Below are 10,044 nucleotides of genomic sequence, written 5' to 3'. Positions count from 1 at the left end.
AGCACAGAATCTAGCAAAATGTCTTGTGGCACGTGGTAAATACTTAGGAAATATTTGTTAAATGTGTGTATAAATGAGTATCTGAATGAATGAGCTGGATAAGGAACTACAAACCAGATAACTCACCCCTGCTTAAAGGGGCAGCTGTGATGAGTCCCTGCCAATCACAGGCTCAGTGTTGCCAAGAGGTGACATGAGACTAATGTTGAGGGAACTTTCTACGTTTTACCAGATATCAATGATAACCTTGATCTAATGTAAAATATCTTGATTTTCAGATGTTAGTGACTAATTACAATTTGTTTAAAAATACTATACAATCTAAAAAAAAAAAAAAACAAACGCTATGTAGGGTAAATTCATCCTAGATGCTATGTCTTTTAATTACTGGTAACTTTGGCTTCAAAGAAGGTATAACTTCATATTAGAAATTATCTGTTTAGCATGTAGATACAAGACATTTTTTTCTAACGCTGTTAACTAATAGCTGGGTTTACTCAGATTTATTTGTATTCAATTAATGGTCTACCCTAGCTTCCAATTATCACAATAAATCAAAATATTTTAAAGGAACAATTAGGCAGAGGACAAGATCTATGGAGTAGTCAAACACTCTAACTAAAAATATGAATTTATAAACACTGGCTCATCTGGCCTTCTTAATGATTACTTACAAAGCATATGTCTATTAAAATGAGTAGTGTTGTTTTCTTAATGGCATTTTTTTTTCATGGACCTAAAACTTTGCTTGAAGACAAGTTACACTGGGAAGAAATGTGTTTCTGTTTCTCTGGAATTCATCAAGCATTTCATCTCTTCTATTATGAGAGCTTGGTGTGCAGTTACTAAAAGCCAGGTAGTACAACTGCTGAAGACAATGAATGGCAGAGAAATGGGGGATGATTATGTCATGGAACAAATAAGGTTACCATGGAAACTCTCTGAGCAGTAGGTAGCATACTTTCAGAAACATTGCATAGATTTTTGAATACTCTTGTGAAAAGGGGTAGATTTGATCTCTTTGCTTAATCCAGTGTTTTCTTGGGAATGAAAATATTCTTACCATTCTAAACCACAATTTTCTGAGGAGAAGTGTAGATCTTAGGCCTGTTTTGGCTTTATATTTTCAAAAGCTATATATTCTTTCCCCCCATTTTGCTATTGCTTAGAATGAAAGAAGAATATCCAAACTACTGATGTCAAATACCGTCAACATCATATGTCTTTCATCCAGGGTTAGGTTTCCTGGTGGCTTTCAAGCTCCTTCCCTTGGAAAGCTCATGCACCTTGTCACAGGTGATATTTCCCACATGAAGAGGCATGCAGCATATCAAGATCATATATCACATGGCATATTCTTCAATCAAGTATCTAAATACCTTTGCCGGGCTCAAGACATGAAGCTGTACAGAAACTAGGTCATCACTACATGAAAAACAGTCTGGCCACGCCCATCACATTCAGGAATCATTTACAAACCCCTCATTGCCTTCTCCCAAATGGAAAGTTTCACCCTGGAGCTGAAAGTGGACTCTGTTTTAAAACTGGAAGCAAATTTTGAAGAGAAAAATATATTTTTCCCTTCAAATGAAATATGTAATTGCAAAGAAGACTTTTTTTTAAAAAAGTTTATTTATTTATTTTGAAAGAGAGAGAGCATGAGTGCAAGTGAGGGAGAGGCAGAAAGAGAATCCCAAGCAGGTTCTGTACTGGGAGCATAGAGCATGACACAGGGCTTGAACTTAAGAACTGTGAAATCAGGACCTGAGCAGAAGTCAAGAGTTGGATACTTAATCCACTGGGCTACCCAGGTGCCCCCGAAGAAGACTTTTATAAACAAACTTGATTTCATAGTATCCTGGCCAAGCTCCGTATACATAACAGTTGATGCATCTTTTTTGATGTAATAGTTTATAATGGAAACCAACGCCTTCTAAGTATTTTCATGCCACTGGTATTTACTATATGGGTAGAAATTTTGTACGTAAATATTTTTCATGTTAAGTATAGCAGTCTTAGGGACCTCTTCAAGATGCAGAGTGCAGTCCCAAACCATGTGGTGTTTGTCACTGCATATCGAGTCCCATTTAGTAAATGGATAAGGTTTTCTTTTTTTTTTTTTAGATAAGAAAAGGGTAAAGTAAATAACATGCTGGGGAGTCAGTGGTTTTAAATTTTACTTTCCTAATCAATAGAGTATTCATTGATGATGGGTGAGGGCAGTGAAAAAAAGAATACCCTGGGCCACCTGGGTGGCTCGGTTGTTGAGCATCCAACTCTTGATTTCAGTTCAGGTCATGATCCCAGGGTCATAGGATCAAGCCCCAAGTTAGTCTCTTTCTCTCTCTCTCTCCCTCAGCCCCTCCCCTGCTCTTTCTCTTTCTCCCTGAAAAAAGAAAAGAAAAGAAAAGAAAAAGAATACCCTGCATAAAACTCTCTTACTGACTCTATTATTCATGTCTCAGTGTTAAGGAAAGCCCCTAATTGGCTTATTTGATACTTTACCTGACTCTTCTACAACCAAGTGTCAGAGGAAACACAAACTCACAGGAAACCATAAAACCTTCAAGAATATCCATTGCCATATTTCATTAAAATTATGTATTTTTCAACATAAAAACATGTGATAGTGTACTTTATCTACTAATAAAGAGACAAATTATACAATACTGGAAATTAGAATAAGTGAATATAAGAGTAAGGTACCATCTGTCTTTTCTTACTTAGACAATTATTCTAATCGGAAGAATCTAACATTATAAATGAAATAATTTCACTAGAGTTAATTACTGACAACGTTGATTTGGTATGGTACAGTTTGGTCTCATATCTACTAAAATGTTAATAGTATCTATGTCCTCCTCAGTAAAGTACAAACTTGTCTCAAAATCAGTACTTTTCAGTAGCTAATACATTTTTTCAATATGTTGCTTAATACTCTTCCAAAAGACAGCTCCTTTTTTCTGCTCCCTCTCCATTGTCCCGTGCTGACAGCTGGTGCTGAATGGCATCCTCTTGACACTCTATTCTCTGGAAGTTCCATTTCCTCTAACATCAGTGCCCTGGGCCGTTGTTTCTCCACATTGCCCTCCCTCCTTTCCCCTCTGGAGCAAATTGTCTCATGAAGTATGTTGACTTTGGTGCATCCTCTAAGAAGATAGAGGTTTTTTTAGTCTATTGCCTTTTTTTGTAATCACCAATCCATCTTTTTATTCCCATTTCCTATTTTCTCAGTGTCCTTCTATTCCATGGGAAGATATTGGCATTAATATCAGTCACGGGTCATAGGGTTTGAGATGCTTCCTTTATCTCATAGCTTGTGGTAATTGTGTTATATCTAAAAATCATATTGAGTACTAAAGATAAAGCCAGGCTGCTTTTAAATGTGATCCTGTAGTTCTGTGAGCTCATGGAAGCTAAAAATAAAAAGGGTTTCCCAATTGTGCACCATTTTAGAAAATTAAAAATATTATAATATTCAAGCCGGTGAATGCATATATTTAATTAGTCATCTGAAATCAGTGAGAAAGTAGGAATACAAAAGCAGTGCTATGCTCCCTTTTTCACCTTCTTTTTGCAGGCTCTTATAAGGTGAATAAGAGATAGGTGTGAGATGCCAGAAAGCATGGCAGAAGCTGAGGATGAGAAACTGGAAGATTCCAAAAATTATTCAATAGTTTCTGTCTGAATATCATGATTACCTTCTCAGGTAAATTTGTCGTAGAGTAAACTGAAGCCATGAGCCCAGGTTACCTCATATATTTTGGCTATAGGGACACTAGATAAAAGCTTTATCAGTATTTCCTAGGCATGAATTTTTATACAAATTATGATTTTCTAATTATTTAAATTGATAATATCAGTCTGAGTAATTGGTAGGACTCAAGAATTGATTCTCAGATTTCCTCCCAGCATCCTGACTAACCAATCTGCTCTTATTTCTGCCTGGATACTAATAAACAAACCTCCCAAGCTGAATACAGTCTTTCCCTCCAGATCCCGTGTGTACTTTTTTTTAATCTGGCTTCCTATCCTGAGAGGCTGATGTCAGCTTCCTTGTCCCCTGACTTCCTTCTAAGTTCAACCATTAGGAGCCCTAAGAAAAGTTTAGAGGAGAAAAAAGAGATCTGGATAATTATCCCTCCTTCCTCTGAGGTTGCCTTGGCCTGCATTTTCTCTAAACTGCTCTCAAAGTGGACTTCTCTGCAGGACTCTCCCCTCCCAATGGTGGTATCTGCTCTTCTGTCCTTGCAGGCCTGGGTATGGTGACAGGTGTGCTGCTATTAATGCTTTATTCTTACAATATCACTTTTGTAAATAGTTCTCTGCAATTACTTTTTTTTTTTGCATGAACAGTTTCTATAATTATGCTCTTATCTTGAGTATGCTTTTTCATTCCTGTGGTAACCTATGGATACACCAACTCACCAATCACAGACTTACACTTAGGATGCAGTTATCATGTATGGCTTATATTTAATATTTTTAAATATGGTTATCTTAGCAACGTAGAAGTTACAAGAGATTAACATAGTTGGGCTTCTCTGAGAATCATTAAATAACAGACCACCTATAAAATACTCAAGACTATGGGGTGCCTGGGTGGCTCAGTCAGTTAAGCATCCAACTTCGGCTCAGGTCATGATCTCACGGTTCATGGTTTGAGCCTTGCATCAGGCTATGTGCTGAACGTTTGCTCAGAGCCTGGAGCCTGCTTCAGATTCTGTGTCTTCTTCTCTCTCAGCCTCTCCTCCACTCGTACACTGTCTCTCTAAAATAAATAAATGTAAAAAAAATTTTTTTAAATAAATAAAACACTCAAGACTAAACCTGAGAGATGAGCAAAGGCTTGAAGGAATTTTAGAACAAAACAGTGAAACTTGCAAAAATTTGTGATTAGCTTCTATTTTTGGCAAAAATCACTAGGCAAAGACTGGCTTTGGATGTCCAGCAATAAGACGAACATTTCTAACTGTGAGACATTTTAGTGAAACGACTGTGGCCATGACAGAAGATTTTAGAGCAAGGGAAGTGGGTTCTCTAATGAGATCATAGAAGAATCCTAAGTCCCACTCAAATCTGAACAGTGTGGGTTTGAATAATAGGGCTTTTAAAATGTGGTGTAGCCATATAACAGAGTATAATGCAGACATGAAAAGGAATGAAGTGGTGATGCATGCTACCACGTGAAGGAACTTTGAACACACTATGCTAAGTGGAAAAAGTCAGTTACAAAATATATTATAGGATTCCATGTATATGAAATGTCCAGAATAGGCAAATCCATAGGGACAGAAAGTTAAGTTAGTGTTTCCAGGATCTGGATGGAGGGAGGAATGATTATGGGTCTCCGTTTTGGTGGCAAAAATGTACTAAAATTAGGTAGTCATAATGGTTGTACAGCTCTGTGATCATACTTAAGACCACTGAACTGTACACTTTATTAAGAGTATATTTTATGGTATCTGAATTATATACGAATAAAGCTCCTATTTATAAAGTGAAAAGAAGACAGGGAAAGGTAAAGAAAAATAAAGCAAGAGTGGCTATATTAATAGCAGATAAAGTAGAGTTTGGATCAAATAAAATTACCTGGGGCAGAGAGGGACAGTATATGTGATAAAAGTCAATCCACCAAGAATACATAGTTACCCATTTAAGTATTCTCCAAACACTACAGTCATAAAATATGTGAAGGAAAAACTGAACAAACTGAAAGGAGAAATGGGCCAAATCACAATTATAGCTGGAGACTTCACCATCTGTTTCATAACAATTGATAAAAACAACTGTACAGAAAGTCAGCAAGGATATATCATCAACACCATCAACCAAGAGGATCTAGTCAATACACATAAACCCCCCTGCTAAATGTAGCACAATACACATTTTATTAAAGCATTCATGGGACGGCACTGACATAGACCATAATGTGGGCCTTAAACAATCCTCAGCAAACTTAAAAGAATTAAAGCCATGCAGAGTGTGTTCTTCATGACTAGAAATGAAAAACATAAAGATAACAGGGAAATCTCCAAACACTTGGAAACTAAATAAACAACTTACTTCTAAATGACCCATGGAATTAGAGAAGGTGAAAAGCCTCAAACCAATAATCAAGTCTTAACAATTTAGGAAATTAGAGAAATAAGAGCAAATTAAACCCACAGTGAGTATAAGGAAAGAAATAACAAGTATAAGCCCAGAAATTAATGAAATTGAATACAAAACAATAGATAAACTAATGAAACAACTGCAATATTCTTTAGTAGGTGAATGGTTAAACAAAATGTTGCAGATTCATGTCACAGAATGCCACTCAGGAATAAAACAGGAATAAATGAATGATAAATGTATTAACCTTGGATAGAACTCAAGGACATGATGCTAAGTGATCAAAGCCCATTACAATCGGTCACATATTATATGATTCCACTTCTGTAAGATTATCAAAATGAGAAAGTTATGGAGAGAGAAACAGGGATTAGTATTTTCCAGGTGTTCAGGATGGTGAAAAGTGTGGCTAAGTGTGACGGTAAGGGGGTAGCATATGGGAATACTGTGTGGAGATGGAATGGTTCTGTTTTTTGCTTGTGGCAGTAGTTACATAAATCTACACACGTGGTAAGATGAGATAGAAGTATAACATACACATTTTCCCATTTTCCTTATTTTGTTACTATACTAATTAGGTAAGATGTAACCATTGACAAAGCAAGATATAGGGACATCTCTGTACCAACTTTGCAACTTTTTAGGAATCCAATTTCTTGCAAAATTAATAGTTTTAAAACTTACCAGATGAGTTTCTATTTACCTTTCTAGGACCATGCATGCTTATTATTTATAAATGCCCACTTGGTAATACTTTGGTCTGAATACTTATTCAAAAACAAAGGGAGTCTCAGAAAACCTGCTTTTAAGTTCTGACTTATCCACATTTCAGCTTTGTAACTTTGGGAAAGCAAATTAACCTCTACAAAGGCCATCAATGATATTTAATGGGATATTTGGTAGACTTTATGTTCTCTAATGTGCTAAGCATGAGGCTAAGGAGATCTAGCTTGCTTATGTCACAGAGTACTTGAGAAGAAGACCAAAGGATACATGATTTGCACATCATAAGTGCTCAGTAACTGCTTGCTGGATTAAATTAGATTGGATCACAGATAAAGGTCATATAGATATTATAAAGAAATGCATAGCTTTAGGTATTACTATTGCTGTGTTGGTGGTGTGTAGTACATCCAAACAGTTCAGTAAATCATGCTGCCTTTTTGGAACATCAAAATCATGAGTAAATTTTGAACATGGAAAGATGGTCCCTGTAGTCCAGCTGGCTACCTACAACTAGGATATCTACAGTTGATGTTGATGCCAAGATCCTCTTTACCAAGAAGGTTCCCTTATCTCCCACCTGCTCTGAATGCTGTTGCTGATGGCTGACATTTACCTTCTTCACCAGAGAATTATTAGCAAAAAAGATTAGTCTCCCCTAGAAAGTTATTCTCAGTTCTGGGGGCTGCCTACAGTAAATGCCCAACACAGGTCTCAAAAGATCACTCCTCCTTGCTTCAAAGTGGGACTAACTATGGGGTCTAGTTTGTGATTTAGAGCTTTCCTCGGGATTCGGCTAAAGCTAGGGTCTAGCTTAGAACCTGGCCTTGCATAGCTCTATTCTACCCCATCGCCCTGGCTCCCTTTTTCTGTGAGCCTTCTCAATCACTCATGTGTTCCTGAAACCCTGTCTTAGGATCTTCTGAGTTTAAATTCCTGCAGTGGCCAGCAAAGCAGACTGGAATTCAAAATTAGAATAGATATGGAGATAGAAATGCCAGAGAAAATACAGGATACCCAGTTAAATTTAAATTTCAGAGAAACAATTGTTTTTGGTATAAGTATATCCCAACTAGTGTATGTGTGTGCATATTTGTGAGTGTGTGCAGGAGTGTGGATGTATATTTGTACATCTGTGTGTGTGCATGTGTTTTGTGCATGTAGGTATGCATATGTGGTTACAATGAGGCTCTAGTATTTCATTTTTCTTCTGTTTTCTTATCAGCTGCTGAAGAGTTTGGTTGTTAGTAGGTCTAATCTTCTCTAAATATCTGTCATTCTTGTCTCACCCTGGGATGTGCGAGGGTAGCCAATTCCTCATCATGGTAATCTTGTTGCTGCACCAGAAGAACTCTAGCTTCAGATTCAGATTAGCTGTTGAATGGGGAGATTTCTCCCCTGTCATTTGAAGGAAGGTGCCTCTATGACTCTGCAGAAGGACTTCTCTTTCTGACTATAGAGTCCGATAGCTTTCTGTCTCTCTCCTGAGATCTCTGTTCTGCCTGAGCTGCAGACACAGGATAATTTTCAAACCTCTTTCCTTGGTGGGGAACAAGCTAGTTAAGTCCAACCAGTAAGGATCTTTTTGATCTAGAAAGAGACTTGGTGATACTCTACCACTATTGGCTACTAAAGCCCAAAATTTTGCAGTATTACTCGGTTACTCCCTCTGACACACAAGTATAGCGAAATGTGGGCACAGGAATATGTGGATGCACAAATTCACAGATTCGTGTGTGTGCCTAAGTAACCATGTCAAAGCCAGGAAAGTATGCTGACCACAGAGACCCTATCAATGCCTCTGTGTCCACCTGTGCTACATTGCATCTGGTTGGTCGGAATCCCTTCTTTCATGATGGGAAGCCTTTTGGGGAGAGATGATTCCCTTCTACCAGATGAGGTCAGAATTTCCCGATTGGCTTAATCTTGACTGGATAGACTGTTATATTTGACTGGATTAGTTATATTTGACAGTATCTGCTCCTAGGTTACAGGAAAGAACATTCCACTCAATTATGTTTCAGCCATGCTTACAAAAATTGCTATTAAATTATCCCTAAATGCAGAAAAGAGTGTACTTTTAACAATTGGTGTTGGAAATATTCCCTCAAAGTCATCCATTTTGTATTTAACATTTCCATGAAGTTTCCATTGTGTCCCTTATTGTGTCCATGTTTGCTAAGTTTTCAATTACATGGAATAAAATTCATACCTTAGGCAATTCTGCCAGGTTAATAAGTGTAATGGTAGTTTATTCATTAACTCTTTTTTACTTGCTTTCCAATTTTCCTCTGAGCAATGAATAATAGTAAGAAAATAGTGCTCAAATTAAAATGGAAGGATGATGTAAAATATTTTATTCACTTAAAGAACATTTGTCCACAAAATCCTTTTTTCCTTATTTATGGTTAGAAAATGGTTTCTTCAGGGTGGCTGAGTCAGTTAAGCGTTCGACTTCCACTCAGGTCATGATCTCACAGTTCGTGGATTCGAGTTTTCATCAGCCTCTGTGCTGACAGCTCAGAGCCTGGAGCCTGCTTTAGATTCAATGTCTCCCTTTCTCTCTGCCCCTCCCCTGCTCATTCTCTCTCTCTCTCTCTGTCTTTCTCAAATAAATAAACACTAAAAATTTTTTAAAAAAGAAAATGGTTTCTTCAGCTCTCTTATTGTAGCTTGATATGTAAGAGATTTCAATAATGTCAACCAAGAACTTTCTCATTTCTTTACAAGCCTGTTATGGTTGTTTTGTACAGTGAATGCACACAATGAGTACAGTCAGCTTACATATTCTTTGGCAATAAATGTGACACTCTGGGACCGTTAACAACTCTAGTATCTTCCTGTTACTTAAGTGGCCCCAAAGAGATAGAAAACTTCCAAAAGGGTTTAGCTCACTTCCAGAGGAAAATCACCCACTCACAAATAAAAAAATATATAGACACTTTGAGTAAGCTTTATGATTGTGATGTGTGAGAATATCTATTTCTTTTACTTTCCTCTTGTGAAAATTAGGTAGAATTGAACATTTATGTTACAGTAGGGAAAAAAAAAGAAAACCTGTGCTTCCTGAACATGAACTAAATCAAGGACAATTCCCTTCCCCCGGAATTTATCTGCATTTCTGTATTTCTGCAGCCTCTATCTATGAAAGCAGAGTTGCAATAAGTTAATAAATGTATTCATTCAACAAATGCTGAGGGAGGGATT

Source organism: Crocuta crocuta, unplaced genomic scaffold (genome assembly GCF_008692635.1).
Source record: "Crocuta crocuta isolate KB4526 unplaced genomic scaffold, BGI_CrCroc_1.0 scaffold126, whole genome shotgun sequence".
In the NCBI taxonomy this organism is placed as follows: domain Eukaryota; kingdom Metazoa; phylum Chordata; class Mammalia; order Carnivora; family Hyaenidae; genus Crocuta; species Crocuta crocuta.
This window is presented reverse-complemented; position numbering follows the sequence as displayed.